This window comes from Cupressus sempervirens, chromosome 3 (genome assembly GCF_028749045.1).
Source record: "Cupressus sempervirens isolate cs-2001-9-10 chromosome 3, ASM2874904v1, whole genome shotgun sequence".
Classification (NCBI taxonomy): Eukaryota; Viridiplantae; Streptophyta; class Pinopsida; order Cupressales; family Cupressaceae; genus Cupressus; species Cupressus sempervirens.
The window spans coordinates 400,035,720-400,059,563 of NC_143120.1; positions in this window are offsets into that span (position 1 = coordinate 400,035,720).

The window sequence follows — 23,844 nt, forward strand, 5'->3', positions numbered from 1 at the left end:
TTGCAAACAATCTTGATTGGATGACAGTGTGGATTGAATAGTCTCAAGAAAATGGTCGCTCGTTAAGATGGATGGTGTTGCATCGTTGGTTAAAGAAGCTCATTGTAACGGAGATCCCAATGTTACGCTAATGGTACTTGATCTAATATATGGATTAAGAGATACAAAGGTATGCATAAGATTACTAATCATGAGACATAAGTTTAATATCAACTAATAGATCAATGAGAAGATTCTTGACATGTTTGAATAATTTCAGGTCAAACACCACAAAGCTATGTACTACCATGGCTATAAATTCTGCACAAAAAAATTAGATGAAATGAAAAAAATGTGTGATTCCGGGATAAGTGTTGTCTTTGCAATCACCAATATTTCATCTAGAACTGACATACATCTTCAAAAATCTAAAAATTGATACTATGGCATTTTGGATGATATACTTGAGTGTGACTTTGATTCATTCAAAATAGTTCTATTTGTCATCAAATGCTTTAGGTTATGACTCAATCAAAACGATCCCGATAGGACTACTATTGAACATGACAGTGGATTTACTATGATTAATACAAGGTCCTTTGAGCCAGTCGGAGATGAACCCTATGTTCTTCCAAGTCAATGTGAGCAAGTGTTTTACTTTGGCATTCCAAACAATCCAGGTTGGTCATTTGTTGTTAGACATGACCCAAGAGGAAGGCCAGTAAAGTATAATGTGATCGAAGAAAAAGACATTGAAGAAGCAGAAGAGGAAGTAAATGATTATTAAGAATGACAGTTACCCAGTGATGAAGAAGAAGAAGATGGTGATGATTTTGGTCATGCTAACGATAATGGCGATAATGATGATGATGATGCTAATGACGATCATGATCATGGTGATGAAGATGGTGATGATCATGGTGATGATGGTCATGATGATGATCGTGATCAAGAGGATGATGATGGTGGTAACGATGAAAATCAAAGTGACAAGTTCAATGATGATGATGATGATGATGATGATGATGATGATGATGATGACATGGATGAAGATCATGATGATCAACGAAATCTTTAGATACAATCAATGTCAACTATGATAGGGTCTTGTATGACCAAATATTTCTTTCCAAACCATATGTGCACATATAAACATTAAGTAGACCATGCCAAATATTTTTTTAGATATAAACATTAGTTACGCTAAATTTTTAACTTAAGACAAATGATTTACATATACAATCTACTTTGTTATTAATATTTTTTTTGGTAAGTCTATTACTTTAATTTCCCTATTGATTTCTAAAACTTACTAATTTTTTTCACAGGGCAATATGGATGCACCATCTCAAACACCTTCAATAGAGGTAAACATTAATTATTGTAAATTTTAATGTTAGTATAGAAACAAATGTCCTATTATTATGTTGTTTTCTTTATGGCTTTGGAGTTATTTTGATGAAAGTATACGAATATTTGATGTCACAAATGATAGGAAAAAGCTACAATGATTGTTGATCAAATGCAATCTGAAATACGAGCATCATATCTACATGACATTGGCGTTAGTACTGGCCCTATATTCGTCACCCAATAAATTATGCAAAGATACACTAATGAGCTTGTTAGATTATCATCAAGGGTGATAGAAGTGAGGGGAAAGAGGCACTGAGAATAGAATTGGACCGCAGAATCCAATCTTTGAAAGTAAGTAGTAATAGAAGTTCAAGAGATATTAATCTTTTATAGTATCTTATGGATCATGATCTATAATTTTATGTGTTCTTGTATAGACATATGTGCCAGTTGCGAGGTCACATGGTGAACATGGTAAGGATTGTTGTGTAGTACCTTCGTGTAAGTAACACTTTGTTTGTTTTAATCAACATTATAACACTTACCTTTTTTTTTGTGGATGTTTCTCACTAGTATCCCATTTGATATTTATCCATTGCAAATGTCTTTGCTAACAATATTCTATTCTTCAGCTCATGATGAAGTGCAGACTCCTCCTTCAATTGGCGGTCCACTATTGTTTGCTGCATTGTCAGCAACAAGGACCATGCAAACATCATTGTCTATGCCCAGTAGAACTGGTAAGACTTTTTTTTGCTATATTTTGTAATGTGTTATATTTTGTAATGTCTTTCTACAAGTTGATGAACAACGAAGTAGCATATTAGTGCTTAAATGATGTCTACAAAAGTTTGCATACACACAAACACATGCATACACACACCACACATACATACATATATACATACATATATATATATATAGCCACACATAGAGAGACAGGGACATAGGTAGGCAGGTAGACCAATAGTTAGCAATACTAAAATTGTCATTTAATTGTATGATGTTTTAGTTGATAGAGCAATAAAGAGCAGTACTACTGAAGCTGATCCATTTCCTGGAGCAGCTCATGTGATTAGTACTGGTTCGTATGGAGGGACATTGTTGCTGAATAAGAAAACTATGTTTCCATTAAGAGAACAAAAGCTTCTAGGTGCTTTAAAATTGATATTATTTAAAGTGTAAATTTAGTTTACTTTTACATTATTCATTTTGAACTGATAAATCCTTTATGTTTTTTTAGGTAATAATGCTTTCTTTGAACATCTTTTTCATATGACATTGAGACTATTTGGACCCACCATACGTAAAAGGTACATAGTTTCATATCATTACTACATAATTTGTGTTTTCTTCTATTTATTGCAATATATTAAAGTTATTAATCTAACAATCTATTTATTTTTTTAAAAGGTGGAATTTACAAGCTATGGAATTAAAAAATTAGATGATTGCATCCATTGAGGAAAAATTTGGGAAAAACATTTTTGACACTGGCCTACTTCTGAAAAGAGCAGCAAAGCATATAAAGATTGTGAGGGATCAATATGGAAGGGCTCTTAAGGATAACCAAAAGTACGACCGTCCTCCTATGATTCTATCGATGGAGTGGAATGAAATAATAGAAGATGCAAAGGAGAAAAGGCTATGCGAAGATAGAGATAATGAAGCAACACAGGGCAAAAATAGATATGTCATTATAGTATTAAGTAAATTGTAATCATGCACTAACTATTGATATTTGTAAATATATGATCTAAGATGTTTGAAATTGTTCATAGATTGCAGGACACATCCGTGGCTACAAAAGGAAGAATACAAAAAGGTTGGCCAACACAAACTTGGCTCTGGTGGCTATATGAATCTGCAGTCTCGAGTTGTAAGTAGAGCAATGAATTTTGTATTTTTTTAAAATATAATGTTGCAAACAGTTTTGTTTAATGAAACCATACATTGAAAACTGACGTTATCAAGAAAAAAACATAGGGCATAGATTTCAATGTGGAGGTCATAGATGAAGATAGAAAAATTACCTTGAAGGAAGGCTATAAAGTTGTGGTTGCATGCCTATGTGAGAATCTATAAGCCTTGCCCAACATTCTTTTTTGTATTAGTTTTAAATGTAAATTGACTACATAACAATGTGCATAACATTTTATTGCAGGCTTCATATCCTATTGTAGAACTTGCTCCATCCAAGGTCATGATGTGCATTATAATGGTGGAGGTATTAATTTGCTATTGGAAATTAATTATGTAATTATGAATACAATTTAACATCTTCAATTGGAATTCGACGTGTATCCTTTTTTTGAATATTTTAGAGCATGTTGAACATCGTGCTGAAGCAGTGGACCATGTTCCAAGTGTTCAACATGTTGACATGGTGGTAGATCAAAATGTTAATGTAGATGATGTGGCATTGTCAGGTAAGAAAAATGCATTTTATGTTGTACTCGTACTTAATTACAAACTTGTAATAGCTAGAAAAAGAAAAAGAGTATGCCAATTTATCACATTCACTTGTTCTTGCAATAGAGCCCCCTTTAGGGCAGCAACCTCCTGCTCCTCCAAAAAAAAGGAGCCATCATAATTTGACATTTCACGTGCCAGAAGAGGAGGAGAATAAAGCAGATATGGATGCTCCTATGAGCACTTTTCTTAAGAGAGCTTAGAAAAACCAAAAAGAGAAATGATGTTTTAAAAATCTTCTTTTATAAACCTTGTTGGCTAATGAAAGAAATTTGTTTTAAGTAATTTTTTATGAATGATGTGTATTAATAGCGATTTTTAGTTTATGTTAATGAATATTGTTATGTGTTAATGAATTTTTGATTAGTATTGTGTATTAATGAATTTTATATCATATTAATGAATGTTATGTGATTGTATTGATTGAATGTTATAGTTCATAAATGGATGAATGAATGAATGAAGCATGTAATTAAATGATAATAGGTACTTTAGATTGGTGTTAAGGGGAGGGGGGTGAGGCCAGATGAGCTTCCACCTTCACGTGGTTGGCCTTGTTAAGTAGAGAATATTATAGTATTCTTGAAACCAAGTGAAGCTCAAATATGTTAAGTCTTCAAACACACATCCCAATTCTCTTTAACGAGACTGAAGTTTTTTTGCTTGTACTAGTCTCATTGCAGTCATCTTTTGGTTCCTTGAACATATAGTTCTTTCTTAGTTTAAATCCCAATTATTAGATATTTTTCCACATTGGAGTTGGTTTGGCATAGAAACCTACATATTTTATTATATATATTTAGTCAACTGAAAGCAATATAGAAAGCATTCACATAGTTGATGTCTAACAAAAGAAGACAAGATGCATATACTATTTACCATGGAAATCCTTGTAGGTGAATTGTGTGTGTCTGTACACACACACACATATATGTATGTATTTATATAACTTCAAAAAAATGTGTAGACTCAATTAGCAAGAGACACCAACCTCAAATCCTGCAATGCAGAAGGAACTGACCTTTGAAATGCAAAGTGTTTATAATGTAGGTAGATTTGCCTTAGATATGCTTTGAGGTCATCAAAAAATCTGCCTTGTACTTATGAATAATCCACCAAGATTTAAAATAGTGTTTTTCAATAAATTCTCTAAACTTGGAATATGCCTCCATACAAATTATGCCTTAGATCTAGTCATCATATTCAAAATCAGCCTTCACATGTCTGTTCACTTAGGTCTGATTTAGGTCTTCCACAAATTTGGCTTAGAATTATGCTCTTGAATCTCTTAAAATCTTCTTTGTATTCAAATGATATTTAATGAATTGATTGATACAAATTTCCTCATACTTGAATCCAAATATCATTATCATTGTCAAACATAACACAAACATAAAATCATTTTGGTTATTCGCTTGTTATACAAGTTAGTCTTATCTTTTTGGTTTTCACAAGTCATGCACTTATGCAAATTTGGGATATCCACAAGCTATTAGAGATGTTTGGATGTTACATGTCCTTATTTTTGTGTGTTGTTTGTAGGGCTTTTTCCATGAAGTCTAAGGAAAAACATGTTGGATGTTTGTGATAGACATGCCCACCTATAAGAAAAGTATCAAATGTAAAAAAAATGAAAAGAAAAGCTTGTAAGGGTTTTAGGTGTCTTTAGGCCTAGTATAGCTTGTAAGGGTTTTAGGTGTCTTTGGAAGGGTTAGAGAAGTTATAAAACCTTTGAAAAGGTTAGTGAAATATAATAAAGGAATATATGATTGTAAGTTGTCGAAGTTGACACTTTGTGTCAACTTAGACAACAAATTTACGTTTATAACTAATTGGTAATAGTCAGATAGTTAGACATTAGTGTTTGTTTATTGTTGTTTCGTCATTTAGAAGGGATTTTTTGAGTATTTGGGGGGAGAAGTAGAGTTGGTGTGGTGAGACAAGGCATTGTGAAAAAAATTTAATCAATAAAATAATCCTATTCTCTACAATTCAGTATCTGTCCCATGGAATAGTGAGTTCCTATGATGTATCAAATGCATTTTGACTAATATTTAATGTGAGAACATTTTATTATTATTTTATCTTGTCCACACATTGTTTTAATTTTCATTGCAGGTTGAGTAAGGAATAATTAACTGGTGCATTCAAACCAGTGATTGGTTAGGCATAGTCAACTGTACTTATTCCAAAGTTTCCAATGTAGATTCTCTCCTACCACTTGTAGTCATTGTTATTGGTGGGAGACAATGAGACTGTGATAATTTATTTGTACTATATTAACCAAATGAAGGAGAGTGGGAAAACTTGGTGTAAGTGCAGTGTTGGATGGTAATTGTTGATGGAGGTTTAGCCTCGATTAGACACCAGTCTAATAGACAGTGGATCATTTCATGTTTGAAGATGTTTGGGGGGTGAATCCTTCATGTTTGGGGGGTGTCTCTATTACCAAAAATGAGATAGGAGAGCACTGCTAGTGTTAAGATGGGCAAAATATGTCTTTCATTGTGATAGACTATTTCTAAGTCATCTATGTTGTTTCTTGCTATTGTGAGGCAGTCTTTGTTTTCCTTGAGACCATGAACAAAATTATCTACCATTTTTGCTAATGATAAACTTTTGACTTGAACAATGATAAAGTTTATTATTAATCATTATAGTGGAACAACTTTTGACTTGTTCAAAAATTTTAGTCGAAGGTGTTGCAATTGATAGTGAACCCCAAGCTCCTAGAAATCACTTGCAACCAAAATGCATGTTACATCTATGTCTGAGAGAGAATATGATCCAAAAAGCATGCCTACTATGGTGATTTGGTAATTATTGTAGCACTACAAGGTGTCTTATAGTGTTTCTCATTTTCTTAAATAATAGGCAATTAGTTCATGATTTCATCATATCTTATAGTGGAACAACTCCAAGAATCTTGGGTAAATTGCTTGCTATAAGAATTTCTTGTATAGGACACTCAATAATGTCAGCTAAGTGGTGGGAACAAAGAGGAAGAAGAAAGGATCTCTACAAGTGCATGGTGTAGTAGAATTCAAAAATGAAATTGAAGTGCTCTCATATATTCATTATAAGAATCTAGTCAAGAAAATTGGCTTTCATCTCCATTCATGATGGAACTTATAATGATGCATATCCACAACAATCTTTAACTTCCAGCAAACAAGTTAAACCTGAAGATAAGCTGTTTGAAGACCTGGTTGACTTTGCCAAGGCAAAAAGTAAAACTTCACTTAGTAAAAGTGAAAGTTTTTAAAAATTAGAGGTTGTTCTCTGGGATGGTTTGTACTACATATCTTCAAGTAGCTTGCTACAAGTGATGGTTTAGGTGTAGCATCAGTTTTATTGAAGCCATTGTATAGTCTTTTGTTCAATTGAGGTTTAGTATTCATTATGTGTTATATTATTCCTAGTGCACTGCAATTTAATTTATTTCTTGTTACTCTTTTTTTTTTTTATGAAATTCCTTTTGAAGATTTGTATATTGAAACAAACTTATGTTCTTACCTAGAAGGTAAAAGATTTTAGTAACAGTGCCAAAAGACACACACACACACACACACACACACACACACACACACACACACACACACACACACACACACACATATTGCAATGTATTGCTGAAGCTTATTCTATTTTAGATCTCAAGTATAGTGTGTGAGCTGTTGGTGTTTCAAACTACTGAAACTATCAAGCAACAAAATGCTTAATATCACAGTGAAATGACTCACACAATCTAGGGATTAGCCAATTCCCAATATCAACTATATGAATGAATCACTATAACCCAACTTCAACAAAACCAAAGGATGGTTTCCTACTCTTCTGGCTCTGCTAAACCAAGGTGGGTATACCTAGCAATAAATCTAATGCAACTATGTATGCAATTATCTTAGTTTCATTCTGATTCTCGTCTATTACCCTCACATACATAAACAGCTCACTTCAATTCTTCAATGCTCTCAAACTTATACACATCCCTTATCAGTAGATTTGGTCATAATTCTCCTAAAATTTACAAATATTTTTGGAAATAGCAGCTACCTAAGACTCGGGAGTTTGATATAAATGAGTTGAGACCAGCATTTATAAGTCTTGAACAAGATTAAAAATAATTTTGATTTTGTAAGATGATTTGATATGTAGTAGCAGAATTCATCCTTGTTTACTTCTAATTTATAGGACTAGTGCCATATCCATTGGGCAAGAAATTGACTATTGGCGGGAGATTTAATTCAAATAACTTGTATAAGAATTAATCAACTGCAATCACCCATCTACGTTCTTATGCAATATCCATTTTTTGAACTCATAAACCTTACTGATTTACTAAAGCATTTATATAATTGCTTGAATTAAAAGCAACAATAAAACTAGCATACAATCCATCCAAACTACATTCAGCCAAATAAACCTTATTTAAATGACTTAAAAGTAAACAAACCCATAAATTGGAGACATAAATTGATGACATAGATATAGTGTAAATACCCCTTTGTATTATCCTTTTCAAATGACTAATACAATAACCAATAGAAAACCAATTGAATGCCCAGAATAGATTGCCATTTCTATCATTTCAATTTGCTTATCAGACAATACAATGGAAGCAAACTCAAAACCTCTACATACTATTGGACCGACTGAATATGTACTCTTCTTGAAAGAAACAAAAAATTGCACATTTCTTAGACCATCACAATGCCTTGAAAACTCATTTATATAGCATGAGTTGCAACAAGCAAAGGGTAATTGTGATCTGACAAGTGTCCAAGGAACAAAGCATCATACAAAAGAAAAAAAATAATCACAATAGAATGCCAGGTGTATCAAATATTCCTTCAAGTAGGCCCATTCTAGTTTCTATTGTGAATCATCAACTTCTAATTTGTCTCTCATTATTTTGGCTCCTCAGAATACATGGCTACCGAGCTGGCCAAAGAAGGATGATCTTATGATACCTCCAAATTGGTTTTCTCCTATGGTTTCTCACTGCTTTCACCCTGAGCAGGCATTATTACATTTTCCCCTTCTTCTTTTTTTTAGTTCTGGTGCAGAGGTGGCAATAACCTGCATCTCGCCTTCTTGTTTCTCATCATCATCTAAATTGTCCTCCTCTAACTGCTTGTCCAACATAAGATCTGCCATCCAAGTGTCAAATTGTATATCATCCGGCCAGCTGAACTATAGGATATCATTTTGCTTATTTAAAATATAACCAACCTCCCTTTCAAAATCAACAAATTCTTGCTTCAAAGAATCAAAAAATAATTTAACTTTAACCAATTCCTCTATCATGGTGGCCCACCAGGCATGCCCCTTTTCATTAATAACTTTATTTATCCTTTTGCAGAAAAGGTCATCCAATTATTTACTCCACTCTTCCTTATTTTTCAATTTCTTCTTTCTATCCAAGGCACAAGGAAATAGATCAAATTTTTTATTCTTGTACTTATTCAAATAAGAAACAATTTTCAGTTGTAGAGAAACTGTCCTGTTATCAAAATCTGATAGGTCATTAGCAATATCATACAATTTTTCAACATGGTCATTGGAAGACTTTATAACTAAATAACATAGAAGGCTGATTTCCTTTTTCTTTCTTCCCCATTTATTAACAATAGGCTTCAGGGTATCATCATGAGTTTTCGATTCCTCCCATATATCTATTACTTTTACGAACTGATCAAAGAATAAGGGCCACTCAATTTTGTCCACTAAATACATTAGAGCCTTTCTAAGCTTATCCTCATACTACGTATTTAACTCTACATGTAAGGCCCATTGTTTTCTCTTCTCTTCTTCAAATTCCTTAGCTATATAATATTCAGGCCTTTGAGGTGTGTCTGGTATCTCTACAAGGTGGGTGGATTTAAAAGCTTCCACTGGAGGACGGGGGTATGTTATTCTTGGCCTTGTGGATTTCCCCATTGCCTTGTTTTCAAGTTCAATTCTCCTTTTTACCTCCCTATTAGAGGCCTCAAGAAGTGTTTCATATTTATTCTATAACTCAGACATAACCTATTCCTCCTTCTTAGTAGTGGCGAACACAAACTTAGAAGAATCCACATTCCAATATGCTGCCTGTACATGTGAAGTGTCAATAACCCTTCTTACAAGTATATTTCCCATCAACCCTAACTCATCTGATTGTGATGGTGTGGCTCTAGATCCCTTTCTCAATGACCAACTGACCAATATAGCTTGATCTTCAATGAATGAAGTGCCTTGGAAGTCTCTTCTATTTGGGTCTTGCAACTCCAATCTACTTGAAATAGAATTGAAAATTAATGCATCTTCAATATCCCAATTGGGCAATGATAAAATGTTAGATGTCTTTATCATTTTCCTCCCCTCCTTAGGGCTTATATTCTACAATTCATTCATCATTTCTTCTTTAATTTTCTTTTGCATGGAAGTTTTATCCTTTTCTGGATGCTCTATTTTCATCTTTTTATATTTCTCCTTGAAAATGTTCATGTTTGTCCTCCATGCAAATTGATGAAAAGCCCTTGATTTCACAAAACTATCATCAGTCAAAAGCTAATGACTTTCCTACTCTTATATAGGGTCCAACTCCCAGCCTCTGTAATTAGCTATTATTAGATCCAAACTTGGGAGAGGAAGTTCTGGAGGGTTACCCTCATCTAATTCTGCTTGAGTAATAAAAATATCTCCCTGTGATCCCATTTGTTCAACCTGTTCACAAGTGAACTGCTCTTCTCCAATCCTCAAAGGGGACTGGGTGGGTGAATATTCCTCATCTTGAGGCCTTTCTTTTGTCATTACCTTTTGCCTCTTAGGCCTAGGCTCTTTAGGTCTCTCCTCTTGGGCTATATTGGTAGATCTTATTATTTGTTTGCCCTTGTCTATAGGAACCCTTTTATTTTGAATTATAGTATATCTGGGCCTCTTTTGTACAATTATTTTATCAGTTCTCACATTTGGAGTAAAATCCAACCTCCTCATGACCTCTCTAGCCTTATTAGGATATGAATCAATAAAAATTTGTTTCTTTTCATTCATGACCTCCATTATTTTAGGGAAGGTATTCATGAGCTTGCTTATTTTGTCAGCCTCTATAATAGCATTATCAAAAAGATCATATTTATTATAAAAACAATGAATGATTTCTAAGACCCGAGAATAAACTCTCCATTTTTCCTTTTTAGGTTCCTGCTCCTGTAATGAGAATTCATTCCTTATAATATCCTCTGGATAATAAGAATCGTGCTTGATCGGTCCCAACTTGATTCTATGCCTCAACATCTGATCGAAAAATCCCTCAGAATCACAAAAATGGGGATGAGAGACAGCCATCATATATTGCTTCAAAAATTTATGCAAAAAGATCCATCCCCCTTTTGTAATCACAAACTAATGGGCCACTATGCAGGTAGGGAAAATTGACCCTAATTTCCTTTTCAATAAAAACATTTCTTCCACTCCCCCTAACTGCCATAAAACTTCAACCATTCCCACCTTCAAAGGAACTTGCTAAGGAAAAACATGAGGGTTCCCCTTGAAACCATAGATTCTAAAAATAGTAGAAACAGGGTACCGAATGATATCTCCCCGATTATGTGAAACTTTCAAGTCATGGGGGTTATCCATAAGCCTGATGAGGCTCATTAGTACCCTAGGGATTCTGGGATTGTCACTCAATATGAGGCATCTCAATTTAGCAGCAAAATATCTATCAAATCTAACAAAACTAACATTACTTGCATCCCAGGTCATATCTACACTCCACAACTGGACTGGTAATATTTCCCCATTCTCCTCTCTATTTAGTTCCATCTCATTACCAAAATATGTCACTCCTTTGAACAAAAACATATGCATTAATAGAGAGTAGTGACCAAAAGTTTTTTCCACCTTGCCCTTTGCAATCCCGACTAAACCAATGTGAATTTCTTCAGCCAAAAAGGAAGCAAAATCAAAAATAACATCTACACCGAAGGAAGCAATTTGAACCATCATGTACATGAAACCAATGGGCATAATTTCTTTCTCATCTTCACCAAAATCTCGGCATAAGGTCCTGTATATCTCTACAGCCCAGGAAGTGAAAAGACTCTTCTTAAAAGGCTCTCTAGAGGCTTCAGTAATTTCTAGAAAATTTCCTATTGTACCAATTGATATGTGCCCTTAGTGCACCTTCCTAATTACATCCTTCTTTGCTTTATATTCATTCTCTAATTCTAGCAGATTGATTTGCACATGGTAGTGTGATAATGGTTCTAGGTGAAAAACCTCTCTAATTTCTTCAGGAGTAATCGAGACCAGAGGCACAACATACTTTCTTCTTACAACCCTAATGGCTTGGTCATAATTCTTAGCAATGGCTTCAAGAAAATCATAATCCATGAAAACACTTGGGACTACTAACTTTCCCAAATCAAAATTCCAAACATTAGCATGCGAGGCAAACAACTTTCTTTTCGAAAACCACTTTTTAAACAAGATAAGGCCAGTTTGAGTAGTTGTTACATCCCTAACCCAGTGTCCCTTTTCATATAGGCCATCACCAATTTTAAGCCTAGGGTTTAAGGAAATTAACTTTTTAACTTGTGCAGACTATACAGTAGATTTTGGGAGTAATTCTAATAAATCATCATGGACATTCCTATCCATATAATTAATTTGCCCAGAGAATGGTTTCCTAGGAGGCATTTTGACAGTATTGAGAGAATTGGAATGCCATAGAGGTTATAATATGAATACTTACTTGACTTTCTAAACTTTCTCTTCTCTGAACTTCTAAAATTTCTCTCAAATGACAAAAAAATAGTTTCACGTCTTTACCAGGCTTAGCATGACACAATCAATCAGGCTCTTGTGCTCAAAAAATTTTCAATCTCTATTTGCGTGGGACTAGAATTAATGAAAATCTCTGTGTTATACTCTATTTCTCCCACACACAAAGGTTTCACTTATCATAAATGTGCCAAACAGATAAATAGAGTGACATCACACTTTCTTTTTTAAACTTGTGCCGTTGATCCTTGAAAAATCTTACTATCAAGGAATGAAAACTAAGCTGACTTAGCTTTCATCTTAACACATTGGCATTCAAGCCAATAAAACACCTCCACCTATACCTTTCCTTCAAGGCTGGCGCTTCAAATCGGGCCCATGGATGACTACGAACACGTGTCATCAACTCGCTAACTCATTATACATAATTCTTGAGCACCTTTCCATAGCAAGCTAGCGATGATCACTGATCTTACTTTAATCGTGTGGTAGACAATTAAAAAAACCTTTAAGAACACGATGGTGGGTCCATTGCTTGTTAACTCGCTATACCTAATTTTCACACATCTCTTTATAGCGAGTTAACGAGCATCGTCGATCCAGACTTGATCTTGTGGATAGCAATTTTACTTCAACAGTGGTGGGCCACACTTGTTAACTCACTATACTTAACTTTTGAGCACTTCTTCATAGTGAGTCAACGCCACCCTTTGATCCCAACTTGATCTCACGATCAAAAATCTTCGTACCTAGTACATGGGAAGTGGGTCCATGATATCGATGTCGCTGAGCTGGCTCAACACACTGGCACATATATTTTTTTTCTAATCTCTACATAACATCACATGTCTTGGGCCTTGCCATGTTTGTGACTTTCAGGTGGATCACTATATCGCTAACAGCATAAAAACCAACAATCCAGCTAGCGATATGGTGAGTTTCAACAAATCAAAATAAGTGTGTAGATCTGTGTATTAATTTAGTCCATTTTCTTTGTAATGTTGCATGTTTATTTTCAAATTTTTTATAAATTATAATAAATATTTAGCATGTAAGATAAAATTAATTCAATTAAATAATGATAATATGCAATAATTAGTATTGTAATGATAAAAATAATTTTTAATTTATCTTTATATTAATTTGAGCTACTCATGTTTTTATTATGTGAATAGTTATAAATGCTATAATTTGTGTGTTTTATTTTTTTTGTAAATTGATTAATTATATATATTTATTACATATATAAACATGTATATTATCTTAGTTTAATTTATTTTCTTATAGTATTTGAATATTAAATCAATTAAAATAATCTATATTAGTAATTTGATATACAGTTCCTTACTCCTAACATTTTCTACTAACCATTCCTAAACTATACTATAACTATCCCTTACATCTTGCTTTACTTCCTACCACCCCTTATCTAATTTTACCACTAATTCCATATCCACTAGCCACTAACCCTTATATCCATTAAAAAATAACAATATTTAAGCCAAATCTTTTATTTACTACATTTTACTTTACTTATGCATCTCCCCATACAAATAACATTAATCCACTTAACGTCCCTATAATCCCAACCTAACACCAACCTTCCCAGAATTCATGTGACATGGGGTCAAGTGAATCATTACTTTTTTTGTTTTTGCGTTTGATGAAATTGACTTACTACAAGGAGGTTTGTCAATAAATATATGATAATATTAAGTCCCATAAAATACTTGAAAACTTCATCCGTAAATTCATTCACTACACATCCATCTCACAATCTATGCATTTAAACTAAAATACCAAATTAAGCATAACTATTCATAGCTTGAAACTAAATAAACATTCACACACATGACACAAGATATGATTACCCAAAAACCCTCTAATGAGAAGGTAAAACTGGGGTAGGGATGACACCCAAACATCTTCACTACTACATTTATAAAGTATTGAATGTTACAATGTTTGATCATGAAATATGATCTACCCTGTTAAAGGTATGCCCTGTTAAAGGTATGCCCTGTTAAAGGCTTACAAAGCCTATTACATCTTACCCTATTAAAGGATTTCAAAACCCTATTAGAAGTGTGCCTAGTAAGAGGACTTCAACTTACAATGAAGTAAGCACCCTATTCAAGGATTTATCGAGCAGCATGTTATGACTACTCTGTTAAGAGATTTAAATGATTCACCTATTAAAATGTCTCAACAATGATTCTTTGTTAGCAATCTACTACTTGATGTTAGATCACCTCATTGCATGTATTCTTGATCCTTCTTTGATTAGATGTATCTCTTCTATCCTCTAACTCCTTTACTATGCTCTCCTCTAACATATTCTATAATTCATGTGTCTAGATCACAATTCCTTAGTCACACCTTGATTCTCTTTTTGCATGTGCGAAATTCTCTCTCTACTCATCTCCTTACTTACATTCTATATTCGGGTTTACCCTCCTTATGAATATCTTGGTGACTTAGGGTTAGGTATGAATCAACGATTGTGATTCACCTATTGCTTAATCCTTCTCTTTTTTCTAATTGGTTGCATGTCTTGCATTGGGATAATCAATCAAGATTCATTGTTATCATCTAGGATCTCAAAATATATCCTTAAGTTGGTTCCAAAATAATTTACATAGGATTTTGTGCCATTACAAACAACTATGTCAAAACTATATAACTCGACACTAGAAGTCGCTAATGCTAAACATCAACTATAACTTCAATGCCAGAACTCAACATCTGACTAACTCAACATCCTTTGATTACTCACCTCTTGAATCACTCGACATCATCTATCTACTTGACACTTGAGTGGATTGGCACCAATTGTTTACTCAACATACACTAAGAATCTCACTTGATATGCACTATCTGACATGTTATGCTCCAAATGTATTACTTGTTTGACATGAACTAATATTTTAAATGACTTAAGTGTATAAACACTCATATGTCAAAACCAATTTGAGATTAACAATCTCCCCCTTTGACATGAGTGGAAAAAACACTTCGTCATGCATGAATATCTTTAACTTATAAGCATAACTTAGATAATCACCATTTTTACTCGGTATAATACAAAATTTCAAAACTTCAAAATTTTGCAAAACTTGACTTTACTATCATACCTCAAAATCTTATAAATCCCCTTGAGTTGATTATTATATCTTGAATCTTGAATCAATACTATTTCCAAGTCAATATGCATATGCTATACTTTGTTTATGTCTTTGACTCCCCCTTTATTTTGTCTCCCACAAAATTGTATCTTTTCATCACTTGGAGTCAATGTCACTAAAAAACTTATTATGCTCCCCCTTTCTTATTTCTCCTCCTATCTTATTACTCCCCCTTTTTGACACTTATGTCAAAGGGTTATACCTAAATAGTGTGTTTATCCAAAAAAGATTTATGGATCTCAAGTGTTAGCTTCAAAGCTACATCCCAATTATCACAACCTACCTCCAATGATTTGATTTGGATGGCCAAATTGGCAACAAGATAAACTAATCCTTCTAGTATAGAAATATGGGGATCTTTTTGCATTAGTGTCTCTACAAAGGCTAGCTCCTTGTGAAGTATTTCCATGTGTGGGGTCAACATGGATTGGATGCTGATCAGTGTGGCCCAAATATTTTCTTCTTGAGCATGCAGGTCAACCAATTGACCTTGGGAATTCATCAAATTCTTGAAGTGCTGCTAACTCAGAGCTAGAGAATTGGGTAGAGTAATACCTGTTAGCTTCATTTTTGCCTCCAAATTGTCAATATGGCACTATACTTCTTGTGTGAACAAATTTGTATCACACAAATTGGTGTAAAGTAAGAAAATATTCTCTAAGATTTTATTTACACTTTTAGTCTTGGTTGCTAACTCAACCAAGACTAAAAGTGTAATAGAACTTGATACCTTGTCATTTACCTTTCCTTGAAATTTTCTCTCAGACCATTCAAGTAGTTTGACATTTGAATCTAGGTCTGCATCATTGATGTGTTCTACAATGAATACCAACTGTTCCATGATAGGCTTGTCTTCTTCAGGTGCTAGCAGGCTGAATGCATCAATACATATATTCTTGATATCTTTCAATGCTTGCTTCTACCTATGCTCCCTTTTGAGTAGCTCTTGATGCTTTTTCCTTGCAAGTGCATCTTGTAGTATGCCCATTTGTTCAATTGTTATTGTTTCAAGGTCAAATTTTGGTAGGACAATCACTTCATCCAAGTTGACATCAATAAATGATGTAACCTCACCTACCTTGGATGTACTAGACCTTGGTGATTATAATGCTGTCACTTCTATACTCGACCTTTGAAGTGGTTGACTTGGAAGAGTAGTAGTTGGTGTTTTTATTGAAAATTTCTCTCCTCAAGCTTATTAGAAACAATAGTCCACCAAGATAACTGAGGGGGGGTGGGGGGGGGGGGTGCGAATTAGTTATCCAATAATTAAAACACTTATCTTCTTTAAACAAACTTAACCATTAAATCAAAGTAAATAGCAACAATAGAAAGATTCACATAAAAAAATACACTAGATATGTTGACTAGGGAAACCCTTGATTAGAGGGAAAACCCCAGTGGGAATGATGCTCGCAAGATGATGTACTAATATAAATATTCCTTATTAGAGTATAGACCCTGTTAGGAGTCTGTTACAACATTTAGTAAAATCAGTCCCTATTAGGAGACTTTGAATCCTTATTAGAAGATTCCAACCCTATTAGGAGTTGTGGTACAATGTATGGAAGAAGATCCCATTGCCGAAACATGCAATTTCAACTACAAGAAGAGCTCATTGCTCAAACAAGCAATTTACTGTTATTTATCTTCCCTGCTTGTTCTTTCCTCTATCCTATGAACAAGACCAATTACTAATAGACCTTGTAGACCAGTTCATAAACCTCAAATCCAAATACCAAACCTTGGATCACTCAAAAAAATCTTGGCGATGAAGTTTTCTTTACTTCAGCACTGCTTTGCTCAACTTCACATTCCATACTCTCTACTACTTTCCAAACATTCATAATTCACATATATCCATGCCATGGTAAAGGAAAATATCCTTCCTTTATACCAAGTCCATTAAAAAATTCCTTGAGTTGGTTGTTAATCCTTCTCAATTAATTATTATAGGACCACATTAAGAGCATGTTACACTTAGTGATAACACAAATCTTCCACCTTGCAACTTGAAAAAATTTTTGTACACATAATATTATTACAAGTGACCTTAGCCATGCCATCCTTAACATTTCTTCTCCAAGTCCTCAACCTTGATCCTCAATATATCAAATCTGCTAAGAGATATAACAAGTTTACCCAAACATGCCTCTATAAACTCTATCTTAGAACAAACATTAACAAAACGTACATAACTTCTTCTAGACTTAGCCTTTCTACTTCCAATGTTAAATAAATATGTTAGATACTCAAATGTATCTCTCATAAACATGAGTGGTTGTTATGTTCAACTAGTCAGGCTTATCAAATTGATCTTTCAATTGTTCTTTTATCAGATGCCACATAAGACATCAAACATGCTATACTGATGTCAATGACAAAATTAGTCATGAGTGTTACATATTATCATCAAAGAAATATTCCAAAAATCTCTCCAATCTTCCAACAAGGCTATGTAGTCAAGTTTGAATCTTTCATCTTTCCTCTTCTTTCTTTTCAATTTCAATTGCATCTTGAACTTGTGTTGTAGGTAGATGAGTATCTACCTATCTTTTTTGAACTTGTGTTCCATCCCGTGCTTGAGTAGAAACTTTTGGTACTAAAAAAATTTTCACCAATTTTTTGATGTTAGCCATGGTGGTTGTTTCTTTCCTTTGATACACTAGAATGGGTAATGTAGGTTGCATCATAGTAAATTAAGGGGTTTTTCATGTCTCAAGTTTCCACATCTATAAATGTCTTCTCTGCCTCCTTAAGTTCATCTACACTCACCAATATAGGGTGATTACAATAGTTTTCCTTGGTGGTGGTGTCTAGTAGTATCTTCTTCATGTCCTTCTCTATTAGTGAATTAATGTATTGAGTCATAGTGTCAGAAACATCCTTGATCTATATTATTTTAGTGTCTACTTTTGCCACATGTAGTGGATTGGCACTCAACATTTGTATATCTGGTATACTCTATTCTAGTTGCTACTCATCTTCAGTTATTGCCTTTTTTTTCCCCATTCTTCAGTTCCTTCCATATGTTCATCCTTCTCAGTATCAACTTTAGTAACCTCAATTAATTCTTGCTCATATTTATCTTCACCTACCTTAATAGGATTCTCCTCAATTACCTTAGATGTTGTCAGCCCATAAATTACCTTCTAGATTTGGGTACTTATATGAACAACATCTTCAATTTTATTTTGGAGAATATTAAATGCATGATACTTAGGAGAAAATCTCCCTATAAACTTCTTTATGGCTTTAGTCATCTTAGCTTTACCTAAATCTGGCATCACTCTTACAAGTGTAGTCTCTCTAATATTCCTTTGTATTGTAAGACTATATTTCCATCTTTTCTCAACTCTATCATTTAAAGTATTTGGTAGAGAGTTCAAAATCTCAATTAGAGTCATCTTAAACATTACCATCATGGCATATACTGACTCTTCTACTTTATCCATTTCTAGCTTTCCAAGTCTATCAAATCCAATATGTGAAAATTTTCACATAGATAATCTAAATCAGAAGGACTGTGACTTACCACTATAAATTGGCTATTATCATCAAATTCTATCCTCTCTTCATATGATTTGGTTGGAGCAATGTAATTTCTCCTTTGTCTCTTCTCAGACACATCAACTTGTATAGCTTTCCTAGCTTTGTTTTGTTTTTGCTTGGCTACATCTTGAGCTTTCTTAGTAGTAGGTGTTGTGCTAATTTGTGTAGCTAGTACTGTAGGCTTAGGTTTTACAACCTTCTTTAATTGTTGACTACTAAGGCTTTATATTTTCTTTTCTTCTCTATGGCTATAGGTTCTTCACTAACTTCTTCTCCTTTGACACCTTCTTCAAACTCGACTTCCTCTTCTCCTTGATCTTCTCCTTGACCTTGTGTTAGGGCCAATGGTGCTTGGGCTGGTAGGTCTTCTTCTTCATCATCATTATCATCTTCATCATCTTCCTTTTCCCCTTCACCATATTTTTCTTTCAATTTCTTGAAAATCTTATTGTTCTTCCTGATCACTAATGTTGTCTTTAGATCCATAGTTATCTTTGATTTGGCAACATCACAATTTACAAAGTCAGTAGCCTTATTATCTACTTCTTCTTCTGCAAGAAAGGATGCAATTACTATAGATGCCTCATCCACATTGACTTCATATCCTAGTGATCTCAAACATTAACCCTTGGAGCCACAACTTGTACATTTGTGAAATCAGTATCGACTAGAAAGAAAACCTCATTGAAATGTTTCTCAACTAGTGACACTGGTATCTTGTGTCTTTGTTTCATTGACTACTTAAAGTCCTCAAAATAGATAGTCATAATAGATTCAAAGCTCTCTCCCATTTTCTCAATTAATTCTCCTATTTTTACTACAATAGATTTGTTTGTCTTCCATCAAACTTTTCCAAAGGAAATATGTTCTACACATAGAAAAATATACACACAAGTATTGATCCAAACTTGCATTGTGCACTCTTGGTTTTCATCATAGCTCAGTATCAACTAGATTTCACTCGACAACTTAAGTGAAAATTTTCATGCTTGACAGTAACATGAAAATTGAAAAACTAAAAGATTTCTTCAAGATTCTAAACAAAACTTTGCATCTTTCTTCATGAAAATATAATCTTTTCAAAACTAAGTCCTTGGAAATAATTATGATATATTATTTAAATGTCAGTCCCACACATACCTCTTGATTTATTAGTTGGAGGTGGTGTCATCAACTGACCCATTGGGTTAAGAGATCCCATCAGAACTTGATGTGTTGCAATCTTCCTTTCTCTTCCATGTATTTTTCATTTCATCTTTGACATTCTCAACGTTTGCCTTTTCTTTGCCTTTGTTGAATCAGTGCTTGGCACTTTTGACCTTGTTGGGCAATTCTTACTTATGTGACCAATCTTCAACCAACTAAAACATGTAGTTGACTCAACCATTTTTTGTAGTCACTTCTAAAGTTTCTTCTTATGCAATTCTTAGGAACATGTCCAAAATCTTCATAGTAGTGACAACTATACCTAGTATTGTAATCCTAATTATAAGATTTTCCATTGTGATTTACCTTTGTCTATTTGTTTGATCACCACTTAGGCTTGGATTTGCACTCATATGTTCTATCTCCATACTTTTGATAGTTATAGGAGTATCCTTCAAATCCTTGTGTGCTCAAGGTCTTGGTTTTGCATTCATGTGCCTGATGTCCTTGTTTGTTGTATTTGTGGTAGTGACCCATGAACTTCGGCTTAGGATTCTAATTTTTAGTCTTGCTCTTGCAAACATTAGTAGTAAACTTGTAATAAATTAAATTTTAAATAGGAAATTAGGATATTTGGCAATAATTTTAGTATTATGAGTTGTTAATGAGTAGTATCAGATTTTAGATAGGGAATTTTATTATATAAATTTATTTTTAAAATAATTTAATTTAATTTAATTTAATAATTAGAGTATAAAATAAGTTTATTGAATTTTCAACTAAATATTATATCATTTTTTATTAAAAAAACTATTCACATAGATTTAGCATAGTAGTTCTCCAATAGTTTAGATCAATTAAATTTTAGAAAATTTATTTCAAAAATTTCCTATTTAAAATTTAATTTATTACAAGTTTACAACTTCACTATATTAATTATTAGTTTTTTTTGATAAAATTTAATTGAAAATAAGAAATAATAATATTTATATAATTGTCAAAATAAATTATAAAGGTAAATAGATAAGTAAATTTATTATTGTGTAAGCAGAGATAATTATATGTTGAATTTGGTCTATAAGATACAATCCTAAAAAATAAATTAACAATGATACTATTTAATAATACTAACACAACTATGCTTTTAAAGCAATTATAGTTGATTCCACTAGAAAAAAAAATACTAATTAACATCATTTAAACTAACACTTTATTTAATACAAAACAAACAACTCTATTGCCAAATATCCTAATTTAAAAACATACTAAAAACCTAAATGTTTTTAAAACTATCTAAAATCTGATACTACTCATTAACAACTCATAATGCTAAAATTAATAAAAAGTAAAAATAAAAATTAAGACATTAAAACTACTAACTTAACTTTCAAACAATAAATTTTCAATGTTTTAAAACATTTAAATTAAACTACCTATCAATTAAAACCTAAATTTTAACTAATCTATCTTTAAACTAAAACTAAATTAATTATCACAAACAATAAATTTAATTAAGAACTAAAAACTAAATTTAATTTATACTAACTTAAAATTAAACTAATCTAATATTAATTAATTTAAAACTAATCTGAATTTAATATTAATTTAAATAATTTTAAATAAAAACAAACTAACTTAATTCTAAACTAATTTTTAAAAGACACATATTAATTAAATTATATATATATCTAAACTAACTTATACTAAAACTAGAACTTACAATATAACCCCAAACCCCTAACACTAACCACCCACAACCACAAACTTCCAACTTCCAACCACGTGGGCTCAGGGCCCCATAAATATTTTTCCCCACCCTCACACTGCCCTAGGCCTATTTAAAAGGACACAGCCCAAAATCGTGCAGGGTAGTACATTTTGTAGGAGCTGATGGAAGTAAGGGAGGTAATGACACAGACTATTTAGCCAGTATTTGGGCATTCGCTATATCACCACCAGTAAATCGCAAGTATTTCCCATTAGCAAATTGGCGAATCACCGGATAATTTTGAACTCCGGTGACACCACTTGCAATTTTTTTCCCACATGCATTCCTTATTGAAATTGACAGGTTCTTGACGTATCATGTGGTCATAAGATCATCCCGTGAACACATTTTGCGGCATCGGATTCTAATTTTCAGTATCACAAGTAACTTTTCATTGATTGCTATCTCGCTATGCGTAACATATGAGCATCTTGCCATAATGAGTATGCAACAACCATGGATTCAAATTGGATCCGACGGTACGACTAAAACCATTTTTCATAAGACTCAACCACGACGTCCAAACATGCGGGAGAAGAATATCTGTTCATCGCCCCTTTTTTCAAAAAGAATTCGCACCAGGGTAAATTTTAAAAGCCAAACCTAGGGTTTTTCACAAACTTTCAAAGGTATCAAAATACACTAGACAAAAACCTAAAACCCTATGACTTACCAGAGGATTCTCATCTAATTTTTTTATGATTCAAAGAAAATTTGATACGCAAAAAATTAGACTAACGTGAGCATTATCTTTTCTTATCATAGTATTTGTGGGAAGTAATTGCCTGTGTGGCCTTCCACTATTCTCTAGTTCATAATTTGATTGTGGCATTTTGTTTGAAGCAAAGCTTTATAATTACAAATCTAGGATATTTTAATAGATCATTTACTTGTGTGATGGGATAAAACCCATTTTGGTGCCCTAAAATAAGATAACTATATATAGAAACTCAATCATTGAGACATTTCGTATGGACTTCAGCTATCTTGATCTAGGCTTAGATTTGTTTCTATGCATTTACTATAACTATTTTTGGACTTTAATTTGCAATGTGAGATGCTTATTTTGTTGGCAGGTAATTTAAATAGGAAGCATTTTCTACCGATAATGTCTGAGAGTTTGTTTTATAAATGATATCTAAGTTTATTATTATCAATATGCATGAAATATTTAAGATCATACAAGATTTTCTTTCATCTAGAGTTGCATAGGTTTTGAAACTCCTTTATTATATACAGGTTGTTGCTGGAACTAACTATTTGAAAACGTCATAATGTGGGTTAATTTCATATCGCAACACTATTAGCCAATCAGAAAAGATGTAGATTTGAAATCTGTTTCACTTTTTTTTCATCCTAAATTAAAATACATCTACATTATTAATAGTCATTTTTTGTGTTTTAGATGCAATTTATTAGATAACCCCCTTTTTGATATTTCTTTTGAGTTTGTCCTTTGCTCAAACAATAAATTAAGAGATCATTTTATTGTAGGGCCTTGAAGTCAAAAGTGGAGATCTACCACAACCTATCATGCTCACAAAGGGCCAAGAGTTTACTTTCACAATCAAAAGAGGAGTGGGCTCTGAAGACTGTGTAAGCGTGAATTATGAT